The sequence below is a fragment of the Andrena cerasifolii genome, chromosome 14 (genome assembly GCF_050908995.1).
Source record: "Andrena cerasifolii isolate SP2316 chromosome 14, iyAndCera1_principal, whole genome shotgun sequence".
NCBI classification, from domain to species: domain Eukaryota; kingdom Metazoa; phylum Arthropoda; class Insecta; order Hymenoptera; family Andrenidae; genus Andrena; species Andrena cerasifolii.
In genome coordinates this window covers 4,238,291-4,263,177 of record NC_135131.1, presented here as the reverse complement: position 1 = coordinate 4,263,177, position 24,887 = coordinate 4,238,291, and the positions used below count along the sequence as shown (strand labels likewise).

General features: G+C 41.5%; 2 long non-coding RNA genes across 2 annotated transcripts; both read right to left on the bottom strand.

Annotated features, from left to right (window-relative positions):
- Nucleotides 1–2,916: 2,916 nt before the first annotated feature.
- LOC143376523 (uncharacterized) lies at nt 2,917–4,359 on the bottom strand. The gene is made up of 3 exons (XR_013087109.1): nt 4,128–4,359; nt 3,757–4,057; nt 2,917–3,676 (listed from the first exon to the last, which is right to left on the bottom strand). It is a non-coding gene; the product is annotated as an uncharacterized LOC143376523 (long non-coding RNA).
- A 9,474-nt stretch (nt 4,360–13,833) lies between these two features.
- Nucleotides 13,834–21,240, bottom strand: LOC143376177 (uncharacterized). Its single transcript, XR_013087037.1, has 2 exons — nt 20,973–21,240; nt 13,834–15,381 (listed from the first exon to the last, which is right to left on the bottom strand). It is a non-coding gene; the product is annotated as an uncharacterized LOC143376177 (long non-coding RNA).
- Between the last annotated feature and the right edge of the window lie 3,647 nt (nt 21,241–24,887).

Below are 24,887 nucleotides of genomic sequence, written 5' to 3'. Positions count from 1 at the left end.
TTATTAATTGAAACAGATACTTTCCACTTCACAGTTCCTTCTCCTAGAAGCTGGTTATGAAATATATAACCAGCGTATATTAGAATATATTATAATTACAACCGTAAAGTTTTTATCCGAAGAAACAGCGTGACTGATTGCCGAACATAAATCAAGTTCAGTGGAACGGGAAACCGTGACACTCTACAACAGATAATCTACGCGGACAACGCGCTCTGCAAAGCCGATATGCAAATAAACGAAAGTTGTTAGCGAAAGATTAATCGAAACACCACTTTCATCCTATGCTGCTCCTATCTGTGCTATTTCATCCCGGAATGCAGCGCAAGACACGAATCAATAGGATCGTGTTTGCGGAACCGTACCTAACAAGCAAACTCATACAGAGCCTCGTACAATAAATAAATAAAGCTTGCTCTATCCTGCACGTTCCATTTTATCGGCCGCCTTTATTTGCACACCGACACGAACGAACTATATGGATTTATAATCATCTTCTCGCACGTTCCTCGAGCAGGCTGCATTTTCATCTGCAGATTCCAATTGTGCATGGGCAAATAACGCGTGTCCCTTCGCGTACCTGCTGAAACTCGCTTACGCGATCAAGCTAACAGATCGTAAATATAAATTCCACCGGCCGCGGGGGCATTGTCAACGGAACGTGACGGAGGAAAAAAGCAACGTCACGCGCCCTCCCCGCTAATTTTTCGCGCGTATTTCTCGCGGCTTGATTCGATTCGACAGCATCGCAAACAACAGGCTTGGGAATCGACGTTGACAATTCCCGTTGCAGCGTTTCCACGCGACAAGATTTGCACAAGATTTGTAGAAGCAACAAAATATGACAGAACTGGAGCACTTTGATTACTTCTGTGTTAATAAACTGGGTCCGGCTTTTTTTTGTCACAGTTAGCATTTTAGCAGAGGGGCGGATGCAGATTGGTTCGCTCACTTTTTCCTTCAATTTTCGAGCTGTCAAATTTGCTTTTAAAATTATTGTGTTTAAATAGGGACTTTTAGCTTTAATTTTTACCATAAGAGATCTGTGGAAAGTGTTATAGGATTTTATTAAACAAAAAGAAAGTGACGAGTAAGAATTGTTGTATAATGAGCTGGTAGATTGATTTGTGCTTTTTTGTTTGCGTAATTTTTGCTTTCGCCGTAGAAAGGATTAAGGGGTTATACCTAGTCAGGTGGCTGAAAAGAGGCGAATATTTGTGAATTTTTTTTGAAAAAACAGAAGCTTATATTTTTACAGAACTTTTTGAACTTAAAAGAGCAACGTTTAAAGAACATTTGGTAATTTTTGTGTAGAAAAATATTTACGTTTAGGTATAATACAAATACAACGACATCAAAGAAGCCTTTTTAAAAACGGTGAGCAAGATATCTTAAAAACTACTCCACCAATCTTTCTGAAACTTTGTGGGCTTATTTTTTATATAAACATCTATTGAGGGAAATTTTTTTCCATTGTACAGTTTCGATTTTATCAAAGAAAAACGGCCATTAGTGACAACCATGAAGCCAATTTTCGTTGAAACGAAGAATTCTCTGAAGTCTTTAAAATGGCACAAGTTGAAATGTATTTGAGTCTGCATCACGTCCTTTGGCCAATGCGCTGTTTGTTTGGCGGAATTTTCGTTAAAATGAATATTTATGAAATTACCAGGGATGGCGGCAATTAGGTGGGCCCCACAGCGTGTTCAATTGCCTCGATTCGACGCAGTTTCAAAAATGATATATTGAAATAAAACAGCGCGCATAGAGAGGCAGGGGCGGGGGCCAGATTTCATTCGGTCGCTGTATCGATGCATTCTCGAAAAATGGAAACGTGAATTACCCTTTGTCTTTGCCCGTGATATTGATCAATCCATTCTGTTAGCTGTCAAACGAGAGATTGGAAAATATTTTGTTTCCCTGTGACGAAACATTCGTTCTTGTTCAAGACGCGTTGCCCCCATTTCCCTTTATTCTCCACCATTTATGTAGATTATTATTTCGTCAATTTCAATTTTAAACTTCGACGTGATATATACATCTCCAAGAAAAACCATGAGACTACCTCTTTTACTGACCAATATTACTTGAATAAATCAAAGTTAAACCACTAATAATCAGGTTAGCTCAATTAGTTATTCCAAAAGTGTGCTTCACAGGAAAAGGAATAATACTTCATTCATCTTAATACTCGATTTACTTGACCTACTATTCTGCACTTTTATCAAAACCATTCCTAGTAATCAGTTCCATCCATAGAACACGGTGGTGAAGCTTGTATCTAACAGACACTCTGTCCTTCAAAGCTTCTTTTCATCATCATTAAACATGGCAAAACCCTTTCAAAGCAATCTCGCAAATAAAAAAGAAAAATGCCACGTTACTACAACTTAAACTAACAAGGGGAGGACACCATGTGGTAGACACCGATTTTGACGAGCCATGGCACGACGGATCTATTTCGAAAATAAGTAAATAGGTGTCCGAGCGTTTCTGCCAATAAGCCTTAATAATAGAGATATTTACATGTAAATTATTAACAATTTCATAGTGGCCGTGGGGTTGTAGTGGGTAAAAATCCCACACTACCCTGGCTCCCGCGGGAGATTCCCTTGTGGAGGCGTCGGGGTGCCTTTTGAAGTTGTCTCCACGTTAAAAAAAACTTTATAATTTTTTATATGAATTATTTTTTTTATAAATAATTTTTTAACTTGGGGAAACCTTCAAAAGGCACCCCTCCGTCAGAGGGGAATCCTCCGGGGGCACCAGGGTAGTGTGGGATTTCTACCCATTAAAACCCCACGGCCACTATGAAATTTTTAATAATTTCCATCTAAATATCTCTATTATCAAGACCCATTGGCAGAAACGCTCGGACACCTATTTACTTATTTTCCTCATCAAAATCGGTGTCTACCACATGGTGTCCTCCCCTTGTAAGTAGTAAAACTCTGAAGAAAGTCCTTCGCAGACCCACCAATTATTATCGATGAGAATAAGACCCTTTCCACGCAAGTCACTTAGCTAGCCCGTCACTGTAATTTTCAACGCATTGCCAAGTCATCTATTCCCTGAATTTTTCCAACCAAAAAACGCACCGCCTCTCCAAAGTGGGCAATCACCGACCCACGAAGGTGTCCCGTGTGAAAACGGCCTGAGCATCCACGTGTCCTCGGTAGCCCGGCTCGAAAATCGATAACTTGCCCACAGGGCGTCAAAATAAATACTTCCCCGCCGTGGAAACGTACCCTGGCCGCTGTCCGTGAAATTGATCGAGGACATTAAAAAGTACACGGGAGACAGATCGCGCTGGCGAGGCTGCTCCGACGTTGACTCCATAGGTCCGCGTGACGAGAACGGAAGACCCGTCGCGCCTTATGGCGTAATCCAAAAGTAACATAACGATCAGTCTTTTCCGCGAGAACCCGACGAGTTGGCTGCAACCTGCAGACCAGGGCGCGCGCGCGCGCGCGCGCACACACAAACACAGAGGGGAGGATTAGTTGAAGGAGAAAGGCGTACAGAAAGGCCGTTCGTGCAAATCCAAGAAGCTACCGGAACAAACACGACCCACCCCTCCTTTTTCCTCGCTCCTTTCCTCTTTCCGAACCATCGTCCGTGCTGTACGCCGTGCAGAACCAGCCAGTGGATCCCCGACAGTATTTCAGTGAAGTATCTAAGAAGTGAAATGAAATGTAGAGGGCTGGAGGCGTGACTCGAACTCGTATGAGTCGCGCCAGATGTTACAATATTTACTGCGAGAAGAGTTCCCTTCCTATACACCCCTCGATGGCCCCTCTATGTTTTCACCTGGATGCTTCTGACGTGTGTGCACACGTACCCGCCCGCCCGCGTACGTGCGCGCGTTCACACGTACGGCGATATTAATGCCACCTAATGACAGCTAAGAATAGGCGGGGGCGTCGGCGGGCACGGGCGGGCAGGATCGATTCTTTTCGCGATCAAAGGTGAATACGGATGAAACGACTCGGTTGTAGTTGGAGTACCCCCGAAGCAGCATCCCTCGCTACGTAGGACTCCAATTACTCCTTAGGAACTGTAACAGAGTGACGTTAATTACTTCGATCATGGACACACTTTCGAGTGCGCCGCTCGGTAACACCTACCGGTGCGCGAACGGAGGAACAAAGTTCTATTAACACTTCGGTAATTGTTTCTATAGACGTCCATCGTTGCTTCGTTATTGAGTGCTGCTTCATTCGAGGGACTTTCAAGCAGGGAATTTTTTTCGATGACTGTTCCCGCGTCGGCTGTTATTAATGGGGCAATTGAAGTCGAGTTACGGGTAATGGTTCGTGGGAGTGTCGCATCTTCTCGGGCCTCCTTCGGTTGCTTGTAACAGAAAAGATAATTTCGTGCGCAGGTCTAAGGCTGGCCCTTATTTATACGTGACGATTTTTCTTTTGTATTTCTTTGCTCTCACTCCTTAATATGGTTCCATTTCATAAAAAAATAGTCCCTGCAAAAGATTATTGCCCTTAAAGTTTAGAATTCATCCATGGTTTGAATTTGAAGAATTTCTCAAAAATGGTATACAGTAATTCCTATAGATTTTGACGCGCTGATATCAAGTCTGGCCGCAGAATTTGTCTTGCCCGACAAAACTTATTTGTCATACTCTGTCAATATTTTTCCTCATTCTGCAACCTACTAGCTTTAACCCTTTCGCTGCGTATTTAAAATTTCCGAACATTCTTGAAAAGTGTGAATTTTACATCAATAAAGAAAGTTTTTCATTTTTTTCGGAGAACATTGCTGAGTATCACAGTACAAAAGAATACATTTTTTTAATGCGTGGACTACAGTCAAACACCGCAGCGAAAGAGTTAACCTCCAAAATGATTCATCCCTCTATCTCTACGCCATGCCATTTTTTTCTATTTTTAAAAGGCGACTGTAGGCTTTGTGTTTATCGTTTAATTGAATAATTGTCTACTTCTAATGGTGGATAATTAGGAAGAAAAAAACACTGTTTCGAAGTAAACAAATGACTAATGACGAAAAAAATAAAATTACCCCAAGAATTCTATTTTGTTATTATTAATTGACAGAAATTCAGACATTGTATAAATGACCACTACGCAAAAGAAGACCATCAAAACGGAAAATAACAGACATCTTCGACGCAGTAGCGTACGGAGTACACCTGCGGATCAGATCTCCCGAAAAGTTGGCGGGAAAGAATTGCTCAGAATCATGATCCTGACAACATCCCCAAAAATCAATGAAATCGGTAAGGTGGACCCTCGTCTGTATAATTACCCAATCCCCAATAACCCATCGACATCTGCACCGACCCAGCAAACTAAAGCATTCAGGTCAGCGATAAGTTAGAAAACGATTCCATTTCTCTTCGACTTTCGCCGACAGTGATATCCGTCCTCGACGTCCGCCTGCCAGGCAGACGTGCTTGAAAACGCCTCACCTCTGAAAATTTCCAGCCGTCGGACGATTCGGAGCTGGAATTCCCTCCAGCAGCCATGTTGCGGCGACGCCAGCGGTGAAACGTCTACGCGATGTTAATCAGACGAGGGAGGGAAGAAAATTGCACAAAACACCGTGCTATCATCCGCGGTGATCGGAGCTGATCGAATCTTTCTGACGCGCGAAACTAGGTTAATTGACTAGTATAGATCGAAGGAGGGTGCACTCCCGTGGGACGACCTCTTCCGCCCCTGTACGGTCACCCTCTTCCATTTCACACATCGTCCCGGATAACGCAACGTCGCATTAATGTGTAATTGGTGGCGAGCTGGCAAGGTGACACGATACCAGGCCGCCAAGAGGGAGGCCAGCCATGTGATGTAGTGGCGGCAGGCCTGCCGCCAGCATAGACATTTTACCCGTGGAAGACGCATGGTCCTTGCTAATATGACGTGTGAAATATGGCGCGACGCGTGTTCGAAGGTGCGAGAAGAGGCGGCTCGGCGGAGAAGAGGGATGGAATCGCAAAGGGTAGCTGAGGAGGAAAGGTAGGGACGGCGAAAGGAAGGAACTCGAGAAGAAGACGCAGCCCAGAGGGGTTAGGCTCGAACATATCGAGGAAGGTAGCAACGCCAGTCTCGAGTCCCTCCTGACGCCTACTTTCGTTCCACTTGGTCGTCGCGTGATGGGAGAAGAGTGACGTTGACCTAGTCCTCCGTCCGATATTATGATGATGAAGGCGCTGATGAAGGGACTGTCGGTGTATAAATTATATTACCAGGAGCATTACAGGCTAGCAGGCATTCGTTCCTTTATAGCTTTTCTCGGCTCCTTAAGTATCTGACGATGGTGAAGTTCCTCCGAGAGCTAATTTATTTCGCTAATAAAAAGAAAGGAGCCCTGGAAGCCCTGGGATCGAGGAGCGAAATCTACAAGCATCTGGGCGACAAATGTGTTTACCCAATATTTTTCTTCGCGCAGGAACGGCAATTAATTACGTACGTATCAGTCGCTCAATTCTGCTTGTCACTCCAACCGCGGGCAATGCTGATAATGATGATTAAATGGTATAACGACTGGCAGTACGTACTTAATTGTCAGAATATAGCGTGGTTTTATGATTCATTACCCAAAACATGCAGCGTGGATATCAGTGCTGCGCTCGCCGTAATTGAAAAAATTGGGTTTATCGCCGAGCGAATGCGCTATACATTCAAAAGCACTTCTATAAAGTTTATCAACACATCCCAATTCAGAACTTACGTCGACACGAGTGGAAAGGTTTCGTATACACAATGTTACCTCAAAGAAGATTACCAAATGGCATTTCCACATTAGGGTGGCCCTTATTTTCAACCTGCGATTTATTTTGCTCTCACCCCCTAGCACGATGCCATTTCATAAAAAAAAGAGTCCTTGCAAATGATTATTGCACTCGGACAACAGGAAAGGGTGCCGCCCACGCCTTGAAGTTTAGAATCATCAATGGTTTGAATTTGAATAATTTCTCAAAAATGGTAAGCCCTATCGAAATTTTGTTCAAATAATATTAAAAGAGCATTCAATTTTCTACAATTACTGTATATATCATTTTTTCGTGCTTCCAACCGTTTTTTAGATAATGGCGTTTGAATATAGAGATTTCTGCAATTCACGTGCCCAACCTGTACGGCGTGACATATTGTCTATACGCGGTTCTCTCTATATTCAAACGCTATTATCTAAAAAACGGTTGGTAGCACGAAAAAATGATATATACAGTAATTGTAGAAAATTTAATGCTCTTTTAATATTATTTGAACAAAATTTCGATAGGACTTACCATTTTTGAGAAATTCTTCAAATTCAAACCATTGATGATTCTAAACTTCAAGGCCTGCTCGGCACCCTTTCCTTTTGTCCGATTGCAATAATCTTTTTCAGGGACTATTTTTTTATGAAATGGCACCGTTCTAGGGGGTGAGAGCAAAGAAATACAAAAAAAATCGACACGTATAAATAAGAGCCACCCTACATCCACATATACCTGCACATACACTATACAGAAATCCCCTATTCTACCCAAAACACATAGGAATACAATTTTCCCTCTCCTCACGTTCTAAACTTCTTTCTAACCGCGCGGAAAACCCGGCAGTAAAGAGCTCCCGCAAGAAAACTATCTCCCCTTACTTGAACCGTGACAGAAATCACAATCTCCTTGGAACTACAGGGAACCCAAGAGAATCTATGAACAAACGCGGGAATAATCCGACCGCGGAGGAGGGGTCGCAGCAATTTTATTCACACCCGCGACGCGCATTCTTGCGATTCTTCGACGGGACGACAAACTCTATTTCGCTGCGTTTCCCTGTACACGAGGGCCAGGCCCATCCGGATTACGGTGCGCGAGGATCCGGTCGGGGCGCGGGAAGCCGGCGTCAATGCGGGGTGACTCGGTTATACCAGAAGCAGCGCGTGCACCCTGCACGCCCGCCGATTTATTCGAAAATCCGTGGAAAGTGGCACGTTTCACCCGTTGTGAGGCGCCCCGACCATCCCCTCGCCGGCCCGCCGTGCCAGTTCCGCCACCGGGTCTCACCTTCTTTTCCCTCGCCGGCGCCTCGGTCCTTCAGCTTCCCTGGTTGCCTAACGCGTTCCTAGCACCCCGTCCCCGCCCTCCTCCTCTGTCCCGATTTAGGTATTCCCGTAGTAGAGGCACCCGTAGCCTCGGAGCCAGTTTAGCGTCCTCTCTCGCGCCCCTATCTGATTTCAATGTGGTTCGGTTACGTGCTTCAAATCAAAAACACGAACGTTATTTCTGCACGTGGTCTCCACTTTTCTCGCCTCTCCACCCTTCGCCCCGCGACACCGCTACCGCCCCGACCCGCTTGTCCCCGTCGAACCCACCCGCCCCAGCCGCGCGATCACTCCTCGCGCTCCCCCGTCGACCTTGTCGCGTTCTCGCTCCCGTATCCCGCCGACGTTTCCGCTTTTTCGCGCCTCCAGTCAACGTACGCGGTGAGGAACAGCCCCAGCCGGTCTCACCCACACCGGCGAGCCGGCGCTCGGCGCCTTATAAACTTTTATTTTCGTGAACGGCGAGAGGGGGACAAGAACAGAGGAGCCGTGGATAGGTGAGAGTCCCGGGGTTCAGGGCGAGCGGGGAGGGTGCAGGACGAAAGGATTCGAGCGGGACGGAGCGTATGTTCTGTCAAGCTGTCGCTGAGAGGCAGCTCGCCTGCCAACTTATGGGACACGTACAATGCGAGCCAAGAATATTGCAGCTCCTGTCGCCCTTCTTACCACCTCTCACCCCCGCCCGGCGCTCCTTTTTCGCCCGCCTTCATCCAGCGGGCGTCTCGTATCCGCGGCCGTATCTCCGCGACGCGAGGCGTCGCGTTCGAGAGGACTGCTCCCCCGTCGGATATTGAAATGTATTTAGCAAAAAAGAAGGGCGTAAGTGCTTGGCACGGACGACCGTTTCGTAGGGCGCCAGTCCTCGCGGAGCCCGGCTAACTTTTCGCGCGTCGAACAAGCTGCCGTCGCCTACGGTGTAGGGAAACGTATGACGGCGCGGCGACACGGTTTCAAGGGGAGATGAAAATTCGAGAGTCTCCGGGCAGCGGGATCCTCGCCCCGCGCGAGGGTCCCACACGCAATTTTAAAATAAATCGCGGGGTATACGCTCCCTCTGTACTGGGCTGACGCTTGCTCTGCCAATCCCCTCCCTAGAGGCAGATCCTTGCGTTACGTCGAATCAACAGGAGGATGCTGGCGTTTTAAGGGAACTCGTTGCGGCTGAAATAGTAACTGGAAACGTTATGACGTTGGGTTGATGCAGTCTTGCGGTGGAATGTAAGTCGTTGAGATGCGTCGTAGTTTTACGTAAGACACAGTGACATAAGGGGACATTCTCATTACAAATTTTCAGAAAATCGATTTTCTTTTCTTCTGCATATACCTATCTGTAGGATAGTATCTGAAGAATAGTCACAAGGGGAGGGCAGGGTGTGGTAGACACCGATTTTGATGAGCGTTGGCGCGATGGATCTAGGGTAGATGTCCCATTTACTGTCAGTGTCCCTATTACTGCCACTTTATTTATTTCACTTAAAAAAAACGTAATGTATAACGAATAGAAATATAAAGAATGTACTATAATAAGAAGAAGAACAGTCCCAATTTTATGATAAATTATTTTTTAAACTATTCATTATACATTGCGTGTTTAGTAAGTAAAATAAATGAAGTGGCAGTAATAGGGACACTGGCAGTAATTGGGACATTTACACTATGTCGAAAATAAGTAAATAGGTGTCCGTGCGTTTCAGCCAATAGGCCTTAATAGTAGAGACATTTACAAGTAAATTATTAAAAATTTCATAATTTTGTTTGTGTTGAAACATACACCAAACATCGTCATTTTGCTTTTTATGCCTTCTTAGGGGCTGAAACGATAGCGATTGATATAACTTGTTAGAATGTCCTTGGTTTTTCTATTTGAGACAATACTATGTCGCAATATACTGGCTACCGTTGACGCCTCTTTTTCTTGTAGAAGTGCACTGAGCGTCACATAAAAATCGAACCACTACTGAAAAATGAGAAAACAAATTTCATATCCTTGAAGAACGAATAAATAAAGGCCATCAAGTTTTTGTACTACAAGTTGTATACTTGTTAAAAAAAAATCCTAAATATCACCATACCGATTTTTTTCAGTGATGAGAATGTCCCTTTAATACTTTCAGTCAGCCTCTTCTCCCAAGGCCACTTCATAGTTACATCATTTGCGGTGCCAAAAATATCTCAGAGCTTACTGGATCGATTTGAATAAATTTTTGCACGAATATTCTTAAGACTATAATTCAGTACTTGTCGACGCCGATTTAGGAAAAATTTATTTTTCTTAAAAATGGCAGTTACTCAAAGTCAAGCACGTGAGTTTCGACCTAAGTTTTCCCCTTCTTTTGTCAATAAATAACAAAACAAGACACTAATCGAAAAATCGTCCTGGGGGGAGGGGGCACTTTATCAAAGGCCCAGATTCCATCCGGTAAACTGACACCCCGGTTAGTCCGCCACTGCTTTCAGTCTCCAAAATGCGACAATGACTTTGTAACATCGAGACTTAGCCAGCCATTGAATTATCCGGAAAATTTTCGAAATCGGCTTTCGCGAAAACGAAGTCACTCGCGAGGAGTTTCATTCTGGAAGAAGAATCGTCTTCTACTGAATTGGATTTCATGTTACAAGACCTCTTTTATATCTCCGCGTCGTATCAGCTCGACAAAAGATATCTGGTAGGAGTTCCGTGCGTCGTACGCGAAGAATCGGTGGCTAAGTTTCCGTTGGTAAGTCAAATCCCCGGGAGTTGAGCCTTCTGTTGTCGCCGTCGACGTTCGGACAGAAAAAGCGGCTTGACGACGAGAAGCCGTGACAAACGATCGCCTTACTTCCTGCCTCTTCTTCACGGATGCTTGTGCATATAGATTTATATCAATTTCAGAGGGTTCGTAATCGATTAGTGCAGCAACCATCATCGTGATTTCTGATTATATTTCATTCTGCCCTGCTGAAAACCTAATTTCCGATCAATTACTTAATCATCGACTATAAATGAAGTGTTTAATTCTTATGGGCTTTGCTCCGAGCTAATTATCACCGAATAAAGGAATACTTGATACTGTAAAATAAAAATTTCATCGCTGTTTACATTTCCGTCCAGTTAGTCACCGGAGACTTGCTTGACTTGAGTGAACTGTTTATTGGAAAATGGATACAAGTTTCTCAAGTGACTATACTGTTTAGCTTGTTATATTTTTAACATACTTCAAAGAGCTGTATGCCTATTTAAAAGACTTAGAAAATAATAATGAATTAGTAATCATGCCATGATCTCCATAGACACTTCGCATTGACTCAGACGATCTGAATTGAAAAATAATGAAAATAGTTGTGGAACAGATTAGAAGAAGGTTAAAAAGAAATTGGTTCAGAAATATTAAAAAAATTAAGAAAATATAGGAGTATACTTACTTTTAAATTATATATGAAAATTTAATTAAATAAGAAAATATAAGAGAACTTACTAACTTATTTGCAAAATCTTTAACATGAAATTGGAAGTGCATATTCTCTACTATATAAACAATTAATATGTGTTGTTTATATATCATAATGTAGGTCAATTCGTACTGTAAAATTGACCTCCAATTCAACCTTATTAATTGTAAGTGTCCGGTGCCTTACGGACGGGAGTGCAAATCTAGACGGATGTCGACTTTGACCATCAGCGTCCTTAATCCTGCAGCTTACATTTATTTCAACCCCGAAGTGGACACTGGGCGTGCACACGAGTTTGCACTCTGGAAAATAAATTCCACGATGGATACAGCAAGTGGAATGGATAAGCAGCTGTAGACATCCTCAGCCTTTCGTTCGTTCCTTCTAATCCGAAGATTTAGATCTCGCTAGCTAAGCGTGCGAAATCGTGTGGGATTGACGACGTACAGCAGTGCGTGATTTAAGTGCAGGGAGTAAAAGAGGAATTGCGTGACTTCTCTAGACATGGTTAAGTTTGGAACTTCATTGAAATATTTTAACCCCAATGAATTATGAAATTAAAAAAAATACGTTGTTGCATTTTTTAAATAAGTTAATGCTAATTTAACACTATAGGAAGAATTAAGTATTTTGAAATTTCAATCTGATTATAAATTACTCATTTGTAAGTTAAAAAGTTTCAAGTTAAAAACATTAGCAAATACAGAAAACGCATTTTTTGTTATTAATTACACACAATGCAAAAGGATACCAAGATATAAATTTAATTAACATTACCCCAATGTATTCTCAAGCACTGCTTTATTTATTTGAAGTTTCTCCTGTAATCTAAGTTAAATGCTCCCCATACGTGATTCGAAGAAAGAAAGTACCACTATTGTCGCACAAACGTACTTACATCACTGCCATTAACAATTTGTCATTGTCATACACTGTCAATAATTACGAGCACAGAATACACCTCCGCTTGTCCAGAAAAACGCATGGAATCGTCCGCTCGCTGTACCTACCTGTTCCTCGAATTTATAGAAAAATATTTCACCAGCGTAAACAAGCAATTAGCAGAATGCTACGGAATAAGGTACACTTGGACCATAGCTGTATCATGATGGTATTGGTGTCTCTCGATACAGAAGTGCGCCAGGGGATCGTGCACAGTAAACTCGATTGTACCTTGTTTGTACGCGCACCAGACTGAAGATGGAAAATCCGATGAGGTTATCGAGCCTATTACCTGGTAGCAATCATTCTTAAAATAGAGTTAATAGCAGACATCTTGTAACCCCAGGCACGTAGTGAAAAGAGAAACAAAGAGGAAAGGTGGAAAATGCTATGAGATAATTCGACATGATTACAGTATTTATTCCGAGTCTTATTCTACGTCGTGCCGATTAACATATTATTAGATTGTACCAGATTGTTAGCTGCTATTTTGAAATACCAAGGATAATCTGATGGTGAGCACTGCTTTAAATTGCGAGGCAATAATAGAATAATCGTTCCGAGTCTAGTAAATAAGATGTGAGATTGAAATAGCGAATAGATTTTTGTACAGTGCTTGTGATTTGTCATAATAATAGAAAAGATTCTTTTAAAAAAGACTTGTTAGTTATCTATGTAATTTATTTACTGAATTCCGTGGCATAAATAACATTTTCGTAAACGAGAAGAAAGGTTTCATTCTTATCATAAATGGATGAACCTTAGAAGCTTTAAACTAGATTATTATTATAGTTGTGAATGATTCTAAGGTTACTATTAATCGTGGCAAATGGCACTTGAAACAATTTTTAATACTGCAGGTTTGAAGAGTAACAGGGATATAAGGCTGAGTCTGACCATACAGGACTTATACTACTTACCGTTCCTCTTTCTACTGTTCTCTTGCAGTCTTGCCAAAAATTGCCTTCCTATGACAAATTGCTTTGATACATCATGAAACTAAAGAAAACAAAGATATGCTCTATTAGAATTTATATTAATTTTGTTAATATTAGATGAAAATGGCGTTAAACATTATGGAGAACCAGGAATACCTTCATTTTTAGTATTTGGTTGATTTATAGATTTGTTTATACGAATGATCCTCTAATTCTTTCAAGTAATATATAAAGTTTAGTACAAATGAAAAGTAAATCAAAAAATTAAATTAAATCTGTATACAAATTGAGGTTAATTTTCTTGAACGAGAGTACAATGATTACAGTTGCGGTACAGTAATGCAACTAAAATAAAATTATTCAAATTTTAAGTCTTATAAAGTAATATGTATTACTAAACTTAAATATATATTACTATTTACACGCTTAAGCTTAAATATTTCAGAAGACAGTGGAGAAATTATGCCTCATTCCATTATATTTCTTTTCATTAATGTAAGTACAGTTCTTTTTCGAGAATTTTTTGGATGAATAAAGCAACACAATGAATTGAACATTTTTCATCAAAATCGTCCTCAATTCTGCACAACCAAAATTTTACTGAACAACCCATGCGTGCTTTGCGCGAGCATGCGTTTGAAGTGGCTTGATAAATTGAGTGGAAATTGATTAGAAAAAGGAGTAAAACGGAACTGCTGATAAATTTCTGTGGCTTTACGAAATTGTTGTTAAACTGAGCACGTTATACATGAAACAATTTTCCAAATAATGCACACGATACGGCAAGATATAGGAGGGTATGATATAACTAATCTGTGCAACCAGAGGACGCGAAAGAGGCAAAGGAGGTGTGGATTGTCTATGGTCAGACGCGCTGTGCACCCCAATATCACCAGAAATATGTGTGGCCATAACTTTTCAGGCGTGTATTACTTTCAAAATTGTTTCGAGCGAAACTTGCCCAAATTGCTGGGAACTTTAGAATTATATAACAATTTTTCAGCAATTCAATTTAACATCCCTATAATACATCCTTATTTATTTCTTTACGTACAACTCAGTCTTCCTTTCTATCTGATTAAAAGTATATCTTCAAGCTGCGAAGCTTGACGCACCGTTATGACAATTCTACTTTCTTATAAAATTAATGAAACCCACTGCGAATAAATTTAATACTACGTATCACATCTCAATAAACTTGTTTCGATTTTATTTAAACCACCACGGAATGAAACTGATCACAGAGTTCCTCTTTCTACAACAATTAAGAATATTATTTACTAAACACGTGACAGTGGTGGTATGACAAGATTACTCTTTCATCGATCTCTAACTACGCTTATCCTATTAGGGTCGCCACCCTCTCGCATTACCATCACAGCGACCAAAAATGAAAGGGGTTGATAATAGAGAACAGTGACCAGGAGGGTGTGAAGTTGCTAATAAATTGAAGGGTATTAGATAGCTCTAAAAAATAACAGAAAAATAGACCTTGCTGAATCCCCAGCAAGTGATCATGCTAGGGGTGACAACCTCTCACCCGACAATTAAATAATCACAAATTATCAGGCTAACATTTAATTGAGCACGTCAGGGGTTGTTCGGTACGTCTGCTGCCATCTTTTAGGGGGTTGCGCGCAGTCGGTAACAGCAAGGGGCATACACATTGACTATTCACGCTGCGGGGATGTCTTTGCAGTAGGGTTTCAGAAGTCTCCAGTCGAAAGCCAACATCCGGCCGATATTACAGGGACCTTGCTCTCCTTCTCTGTAACACCGACGATCCCCAGGCCATAGGATAGTGTTATCAGGACATTTCATGGCGAACTTTATGTAGTTCGCTTGGTCGGGAAAGTAGATAAAGTCCGAGCTCAGGCTCCTGCTTATACCAGTCGCAGGATAGGCAAGAACGCACAGAGTGCACAAGCTGAATATCGTTACCGTAGCCGTACGACGCATCCTTGTTTCCAATCCTCGGTTAGGGATGCAGTTCTGCGTCCGACTGATCCTGGGAGCAGAGTTATCAATCGTTAAATGCATCCACCTTGACGTAATCGAAAAATGTGACAGGCAATACCTCCAGTACTATTCTTATTAGATTATTTTGTAAAAGGTCCCTTTCAGCGGGCAGTAGTTGAAGGAGGCAAGAATAGCTTTGGAACGGAAAAAATGTTACTTTCTTATGGTGACTATTTCATAGTAGTATTACCCAGTACTTAGTTAGTGAAGCTGTATGGCTCCCAAGTTGGGAAAGAGTAATGGAAAGACATCTACACTGCGTTCCATGTAAGAGTGTACCAACGCCCCTACCGATTTACGACCGATCTGCGCAGCTCCCACGGATCTGACACGCGTGATTGGTCGTAGCACTTTCGCGATTGGTCGTAGCACTTTCCCTGCCGGTTTACTTCCAATAAACAGTGTATCCCTGCGCGAAACGAGTATGCTCTAATGTGGAACGCAGTGTAAAACTGTGCGAGTCAATAAAAAAAAATGGTAATCTGGTGCGTAAACTAGGGTGGCCCTTATTTATACGTGTCTGAATTACACCCTATCGAAATTTTGTTTAAATAATATTAAAAGAGCATTCAATATTCTACAATTACTGTATATATTATTTCTTCGTGCCTTCAACAGTTTTTTAGATAATAGCGTTTGATTATAGAGAGGTCCGCAATTCGCGTGTCCAACCTATACGGCGTAATAATAATTTTCAAGGACTACTTTTTTCCTGAAATTGCACCATATTGAGGGGTGAGAGCAAAAGAAATCGCAGGCTGAAAATAAGGGCCACCCTAAAACTTATACAAAGAAAAATAAAATTACCAAGGTTATCAATAGCCACAACTGATTTAGGAGTTCCTGATTACACTCTGCTCCACACTATTGAACGTGCAAGGTGACACGCTCGAGCGGTCCTCAAAATGGTTCCTGAAAATAATTCCCGTCCCCTCGGCATTGAAACGCAAATTCTGTTTACAGAGATTCCCGGCGAGTTTTCCTGTCAGACGGGGAAACACCGTGCCCGTTCGAATAGCGTGAAGCGATACTAATGAACGTTTTAATAAAACCAAGCATGAGTCCGCGTGTGTCGTAATGGCGTCGCTGGTTGGAGCGCTGTAATTCCTAAGACTATTTACGATCTCGCAGTACGTTCGTCGCCAGTCCCGATCCCTACATTTAGAGCAGACGTGGCACCCAAGGTCCCGTGGTATCAGAGGCACTTCAATTTGCCGCAGACGTCGCCCGTTGCTGCACGAACGCGTTATATTCGGCCGATGTTCCGAATTGTAAAACACCCCGGCGCAAAGCAGGGATAGGTGGGCCGCGGAGGAGGACTTAATCCTCGGTAAGTTAACAGAGGACACTTTGAACTAAGCAACGCTGGCTTTCACGCTTTATAGGTCGCCATAAAAATTTACGTCCGCCGCCCGGGGACGGGGGAACGGTTCCCTAGTTAAAGTCAGACTTTACAGCGGTTTTTCAAACTCTGCCGGCTACCGAGAACCACCGGCAACGCGCACCATTTTTATCGGCGATACACCGGAAACGGAAGGGGCGCGGTGCCTCGAATTGACGCACGACGACTCCACCGAATGCTGTTCGTGCGCCGTTGCACGGGTCTGGCTTTGTCTCGGATGGAAAATTAAATTCAAACTTTCCGCGGGGGCTAACCGCCTCGTCGCCTCCGACCCCTCCCCTATGCGAAAATTTCGCGAAACGCGATAGCGAAGAAACAAACACGTTCTCCCTCGTGCACGCTGCTCCTCGAGACCTCGATTTAATCTCTTTCCTTCCTCCTTCTCGCCTTCCTCCAGGCAAGTTTACTGCGCCAGAGAAGTTCGTTCATTTGTGCACAGGGCCAAGAAATATTTGCGTGTTGGTTACCGAGAGGGTAAGACTCTTTAAACAAGTACAGCTTCTGTGTCCCGCACATAGATCTTCAAAGGGGGTATGTATGTAAAATTTAGCAGTTTAAAAAAATTAGTTTTTTGGGGGATTGCTAGTTTTTCTTACAGTGTGAAGCAGTCAGAAGATATTTCTGAGATATTATGTTGAAATGGGTAATATTTTAGTTATTTATTTTATTTTATTTTTCGCATTTATTACATCAATTTGGTTATATCGGATGGTGAAAAGTCGAGGCCCAGCTATAAGTGTTATTACGCATAACCTGTGTATAAAGTGGGAACGGTGTACCTGGTCGCATCGCACGGGGTAACTCGTAATAATTCCGCGAGTAAGTTTTCAACTTTCGTGGACGATACAATGACCGAGACTTCAAGAAGATAGAGCACGCCGGGAGCTTTTACATTATCATCGTTCCTTACCTCCCGCCGCCAGACAATTTATTGCGTGTAGATAGCAATTAATCGTAACTCTTGTAGGAGATGGGAATTCGCTCGAGGACAATTCCTCTCGTCCTTTTTTCCCAGAATTCCCGGCGACGAAAGCCACGCGAAGGACGGCCATTATAATACGCGTAACGGCTCTTAAAAAAATTTATCGCCCCACCCACCTGTCACGCCGTCGCCCTCGATATATGCGTGCCGTATTTTTTAAACACAACCCCCGCCACCCTGTTGCTCGAAAATACGAGATCATCGTGCCGTGTTTGTATTGTCGCGGCCGATAATTATGTACCCCTCTTATTTGCCTCTCAAATACCTCCGCCCAGGCTTTATGCACAGATTATCGAAGCCCTCTGCCTTGGATTTTGTTTATTTATTTGTTTATCTAGATTGCACGGCACGTAGGTAGTATTTGGGGTGGTCGAAGTTGTTTCAATATTGCCTGCTGTTTCAGTTTGTCAGGGAATTATTGATCCAACCGTAAGAAAAGGTGACGTTGATAGCATGGGAACTATAAGCAATCGAAATTTAATGACGCATAGTTTGGCTGCTTTAAATGATATGTACACCTGTGAATACATTTTTCTTGAAATCAGTGGAACCTGGACCTTCTTTAAGGGGTTATGCCTACCTGCAAGGTCTGAAAACACTAATATATACTAATATATTGGTATTTTTATGAAAATATATTACGTTATGTCGGTGTTTTGATAAGCTCGAATTAATAAGGGTTATGGAGATATTACTTTAATCTACTACATCACCCAAAGAGAAACCGGAAAAATGCCGGTATTTATTTCGGTTTCGGTACTTTAACGATTCGGTATTCACCTATTTCGGTTCTATAACAGTTTCGGTATTCATCTGTTTCGGTACGATATCGGTTTCGGTATAGCTATGTTGACGTAATACCGGTATCAAACTCATACCGGTTTAAAGTCCCTGTCATTGAGTAAGGAACAAATAAAAGCCATAAACTTTTTTATTTGCAAGTGGTATACCTTTGAAAAAAAATCCTAAGGATCACCTATTTTTTTAGCGATTTGATGAGAATGTCCTCATAATATTACTTTAAACTTCACTGTGTGTTAGAAGGAGTTTATATTTATATTTCAAAGAGTTCACACAGCAGAAAATTTTAAGCAAAGTTTATAAAGAAGTAGATTCGAATGCAGTTGTCCAATGCCGCAGGGTCTTTAAATAACTGCTCGAAAGGGGGATGAAAGTCAGTTGGAAATATCGGTTCGATCCAACTGCGATGATTTACAGAGTATACGCGTAGATGAAGTAAATCTACGATATAAAATATTTGCTGCGCTTTGAGTTCTCTGTACCAATATTTGCTGTTAGTTTCGTTCCACCAATTATTGAAATATCTCAGCACACACCCCCTTTTAGTTTCCAAAATCGATCAGACTTGAACAGCTCGTACGTTCGTACGAATCCATAGGAACTCCATCTTGCATCAATTTTCAAATTGCCCATTAAGTCACTAGCAATTTCATACAAACACATGAAATCCGACGTGATTATTTAATTTTCTACGATGCCCATTTCACATAGCCTTTCTATAATATCGTAATTAAAGCCATAATATTTCGTACAATACCGGAGCTGAAGCAAACTTTGATCGATCGTCAGCGCTACTTAATTTCAACTGCATGCAGAATCAAACGTGTGAAGGTCTCGCTTTAATTTCGTTCGCTGTTATTTCACGGAAGGAAGAAAAAACTCGTGCGTGGATACGTGACGAAAAAGAGGTGCACGCGCATCCGTCATCTCCTTTGACGTGTCATTTCGCGGATCTCATTGTACTTCTATGGGCGATCGCATAAATTTCCATTGCACGTGGATATCCGTGAATTATTCGCGGCCGAGAGGATTAAAAATCAGTTCGCCCCGGTCGGGCGTAACGAAACTCTGCGACAATTGATTATCACACCGTGCAGCCTCGTAACCTAGGTACCCGATAAAAAGCGAGTCGATCTAAATTCGCGTTAGCTCTTCGAATAATTCATTATGCTTGTTGGCACGTCGAACGGAGTCCGCGATGTTTCATCGATCACGTTGGCGTCTTTCGCAGTGACACCAAACGTTCTTTTATGGTATAAACTTGTTCCCGCTGACTCGCGCCTAGTGATGGGCGCAAACGTGCCACGAGTGGCGAGACAAATGGGTATCACTTACAGGGTGAACCACAGAAAACAGAGTTTCTAATAGCTTTCTTTTAAACGAACTTATTAGATTTTAACTTGGGTGCAGTTGAATACTCCAAGATTGGATCCAAAAGAGATTTTCAAAATATATTTTTAAGGCGTTACATGCACCTAGAATGGTAAGAAAAATCGAATCGGATGTTTTTGAGTTATCACTGCAAAGCAAAAGAAACATTTTTTAAAAATCCACTTTAATGAACCATCTGTAGCGTTACATATAATGCATATTTTTAACTAAACAAACAAGTGTTTTAAAGCTTATGATGTTAATAATCTTCATGCCAAAGAACAAGTCTCAGTTTCTATTTGTTTCTTTGTAATTAATTGAAACAGAAATGCTTCATTTTAGACAGGAATGGCTGCCTAGTACCCTTAAGGAGTTAAAGATTACGTGGTCAGACTTGGTATACTTTCCAGAATTTTACAGAACTTATCTCTCCACGATATTTGTAGCGACTTTTCACGGAGTTTGAACTAAGTCCTAAGTACTGAACTAAATCCAATTTCCAATCTGAGGAACTAATTTCACTAAACTATTGAAGAATGTACTTTCATTATCGTAAACTACTCATTTTGCCCTAAAGACACACAGCCACAAATTTGCTAGGGAGCCCAAACTTTTCTGAAAGAGCATTGACCATAAATAACTAAACACATTCTAAATGAATCTCCACTGAATTTCCACCAGCACAGGTAACCAAGGAGAAGAGCACAAAGATCACAACAAGTACTCCAGACAAAGCCCTCACTTCCACATCGTCACAACGATCGCATCTACTGCCCGGCCACCGAAACGACACATCGATCTTAAATCTCTCACCGTTTCCGAGCACACGTGAAGTTTAATTCCGCTGCTAATCACGGCCGCCTCAAAATCGGCGATAAAGTCTCTCACCGTCGCGCTTTTACGTGCACAAGAGGGTGGCCCGAAAGCGCCTACTAGATATGCAAAGCGTTTTACATAATTTAGATTAAACTTGCACTTCGCGCGCCCTCGCCGGCAACAAGATTAACGATTACTTTACACTCACGTTTGCCCGTTTATTTCCGTTCCTCCTCCTCTGTTCTCGGCTGGCCTGATCCGACGCTACTAGCGCGGTAGCCGTCCTCCAGCCGCCGCAGCTCCCTGGCGATAAAGTTGCTCTTTACAAGCGATTCGGCCGTCACTAAGAGAAATTTGATAATCGAATGTGCACGACGTGTCCCAGCTCGCGCGTACGAATCGAGGCGCCGACGGAGACTGCAGGGCCGCGTATCAAAAGCTAATCTACGCCCGGCCAGCGAAAGGATCCTTGTTAAAGAGGTGGAAGGTGCCAGGCAGGTGGTGGTATCGTCTGCTTTTAGGCATGTCATCAGTCGGCGGGGGCAGGGGCTGGGTGGGGAAGGAACGGCGAGGGAAGGAATTAATCCGGAGCAGCCGGTGATCACCTCTTAGAGAACTGGTCTGATCGTGAGCAGACTACGTTTTCGAAAGGCGCTGCCGTTCTGCCGGCCTTTCGGACCTCTCCAGGGAAATAAAAGGACGTATTTATGTCTATGGCAGGGCAACGTCGGGAATCGCTCGATAAATAGGACTCCTCTTGCCGCGGAGGTTTATGCGATTAAACCGTGTTTAGGTTCACGCGAGGCGCTGGCTCCTTGGCTAGGATGTTCTTGTCGTGGATGGAGATTTCGTTGAGGAGAATTTTAGATAAATGACACTTAAGTTCAGGCAGCGATGCGGAATATGCGAAGGAGGATTAAAATGCATGAAATTATTTTTAGGGAGTCTTGTATAAGGGAGATGCTTGGGAGGTTGTCGCGTAAGTAGGTACAGTAGCGGACAAAAAAGTTACCACTTTTTCGACTTGTTTTATTTCTGATTTTTTTTAACGTCAACTTGAGACTAGTGTTCCTTCGCGAGAAATTTTATAGATTTTTTAATACTTTTCAAAGTGGTCACTTTTTTGTCGGCTTTAAAAGTGTGTTGTCTTGTTTAATGTTACCTAGGGTTCTTGTTTGTTAGTTAAATAAGTTCAACTTTAACTGGGTTTTATACAGCGTTTAATTCTCTAACAGAATATGTATATTGGGCACATGCTGCAGTGTTGAGTTGATGTTAAAAAGTAATAGAGGTAGAGTGGATTGAAAAAGTTCTAACTTCTTTGCCCGCTACTGTAGGTATATACATACTATGTGGGACAAAAGTATTAGGACACCCTTTAAAATAGAATAACTTTTTTAAAATTCGCCCAAACGACTCGAGTTTTTTTTAGAAGCTAGAAGGATTTTAGTGTATTAGGTGGCGTGCTTCGTTGTTTTGAACAAAGTTGCAATTGTGTGCGGCACCGTAGTTGCAGTGATCGAAACAGGCATGAAAAATTCCAGTTTCGAAGTCTTGAAGTCATTAGGGATTTGTAAGTTCAATATGAATCTTTTCTTCCGTTTTGTTTGTTCAATTTATTCTTTCGCATTGTAATTTCATAACAATTTCCTTTTGTACTAATATGTACACTTTAGAAGTTAATCCTGAGCAATTGAATCACATTGGTGTATTTCTAATGCCTATTAATAATATTAAAAACAGTAAGGTTTTCTGAAAACATTTTGGATGTTTAGAAGACAGTGATTACAACTGGAATATATTTTTTAAAAATTATATGCAATAGGACCTGCATCGGATCTCACTGCTCCTATTCGATACTATATATAGATATTTATAGTTTTCTCGGATGGTGACTAATGCGATCTTCAACCGATTGCATTACCTCATTAATGATCATGGCATGGCCTTGACGCCCGCGGTGACGTGCCAGCTACCAAGTTCAGACGTCAGGAATTAAGTGCCGTCCAGCGGGAATTTCCAAGTATTATGATGCTCTGTCCAGCAAGAAGTGTTTCAGCGAGAAACTAAACGGCATTCGAGTCAAGAAAGTGGTGCATGTAACAAACTTAGAGGAAATTGTTCAGCTACTTTCTCTCGAATCTGACACGTGATGCCTACGACTTAAAAAGTAGTTGACACATTTTCTGTGTTTAATGTACTTGAGTGTTTCAAGTCCATCTGAGTGATGAGTTACAGTAAGTTAGAATATACATGACTACTAAATCACTTCTATCGAGTCTAGTTTCCATAATTTGGTGTCCACTAATTTCTAATTCTCCACCGAATAGTTATTGAATTTACTCACAAGTGTATTTTGTAAAACTGTTAGCTTTTTATTTCTGAGATTTAAGAAAGACGAAGTTTGAGCCAATGAATTCAAGTTTTTTTTTTGTAAGCAGGTGAGCAAATTTCTGATTCAATGCATTTAAACGCCTGAGATGACTCGTGCGTGTGTTTAAAGTGTACTTTTTTCGCAGTGGATGCAATATATCAGGTTCCCGGTGCCGCACACAACGCAAAAGAGCGAACCACGAAGAAGGGATCGGGGACTCATCAGTCGGCTGTCCGAATCAAATGGAAATTACTCTTCCGTTTATAGGTTTCCGCGGTTAAGTGGTTGCCGAAGTTAAATAGGAACATGAAACGTTGGAGAGCTGAACGACATCCAGGGAATTAAACACGATTGAAATAATACTTTTTTTTTCTTACGTTTGACAAACGCATCGGTTTGTCAAACATAACAAACGATGGCCAGTGCAGTCGAGACCGGGAACAATATGTACTAAATCGTTCTGTTTGACATCCTCCTTCTAGGTAACGCGAAACTAACTGGGAAACGTTTATTGCATTCTATCTGACCAGTAATGCGTATAGTTCACGTACAGACAAAAAACTCACCTAATTCATAAGATTAAGTGATTCGAAAATAATAAAAGTATTAGTTAAGAAAATCGTTTAAAGATTTTTAATTCTGAAATAATATTTTGACATAGTTAAAAGAGCTTTTTAATTCTGAAATAATAAAAGAAATTGTCGAAAGAGTTTTGTTTCGTGATTAATAAAAGAAATAATTAAAAGAGTTTTAATTAAAAAATAATAGTAAAATAGTTAAAACAGTTTTAATGAGTATTAGAGTTTTGAAATATTTACGGTGTCATATCGTAAGTCAACAGTTCATTAATTATTGCATGCATTTTAAAATGATCGACAGAAGATTAGAAAATATGTCATTAGTGTGGAATTTGAGAAGCACGTGGTATCCAGAAGATCTTCCAGAAAATTTACGTATTCCTCGTTGCTTTACAAGTTTGGAGTATCCTGTATGGATTTTCAATAGCAGTGCAACGCAAAGAGAAGTGGTAAGCTGCATACTACGGAGAAATCCGTGGTAAGCTCTCGATGATTGTAAATTGAGCTGTCTATGAATGTTTTATAACGGCATCCGTTGGATCGCAATCAACGCTTGATGCGGATCAAAGGTTAATCACCGTGGGATACCGTTAAGCATTTAATCGTCGCAAATTCTGGCGTTGCATTTCCCGCTTGGTATGCACTTTTAATTACGATTTGATTACCCAACCTCCTAAATGCACTTGTAAATTGAATATCCTGGAACACGGTTCGTTATGAGGTAGACAAGTCAGCTGGTGAAAATCTTCTTCCTGAGAACATGATAGCTCTATCATCCTCATTGCACACGCAACGAATTGGTGCGTATGTAACTTATTGTTAGAAAGGAAAATTTATTGTTAAGGGGAGAAGCCCGTATAAACGGTTTATTTTTGTATCAATTTTTAGGAATTTTTTGCAAAGGTACCAATGCGCTAATCCTTTCGTAACTTTACGAGTACTTTATTCAACATTATAACAAGTAAAAAAAATATTTATAATTATAATAAATACAAAAGAAATAGAGCAGTATCTGAAATAGGTTTTTTTCGAGATGCAAAACAGACCAATGAATTTTTTTCAATTTATGTCCCAATTTCAAGAATATGAACCAGAAATGGTGTAAAAAAAATTGCATATTTTAAAAACGGCGGAACTTCAAACATTTTCGCGAAAAGTCGCGTTTTATTTG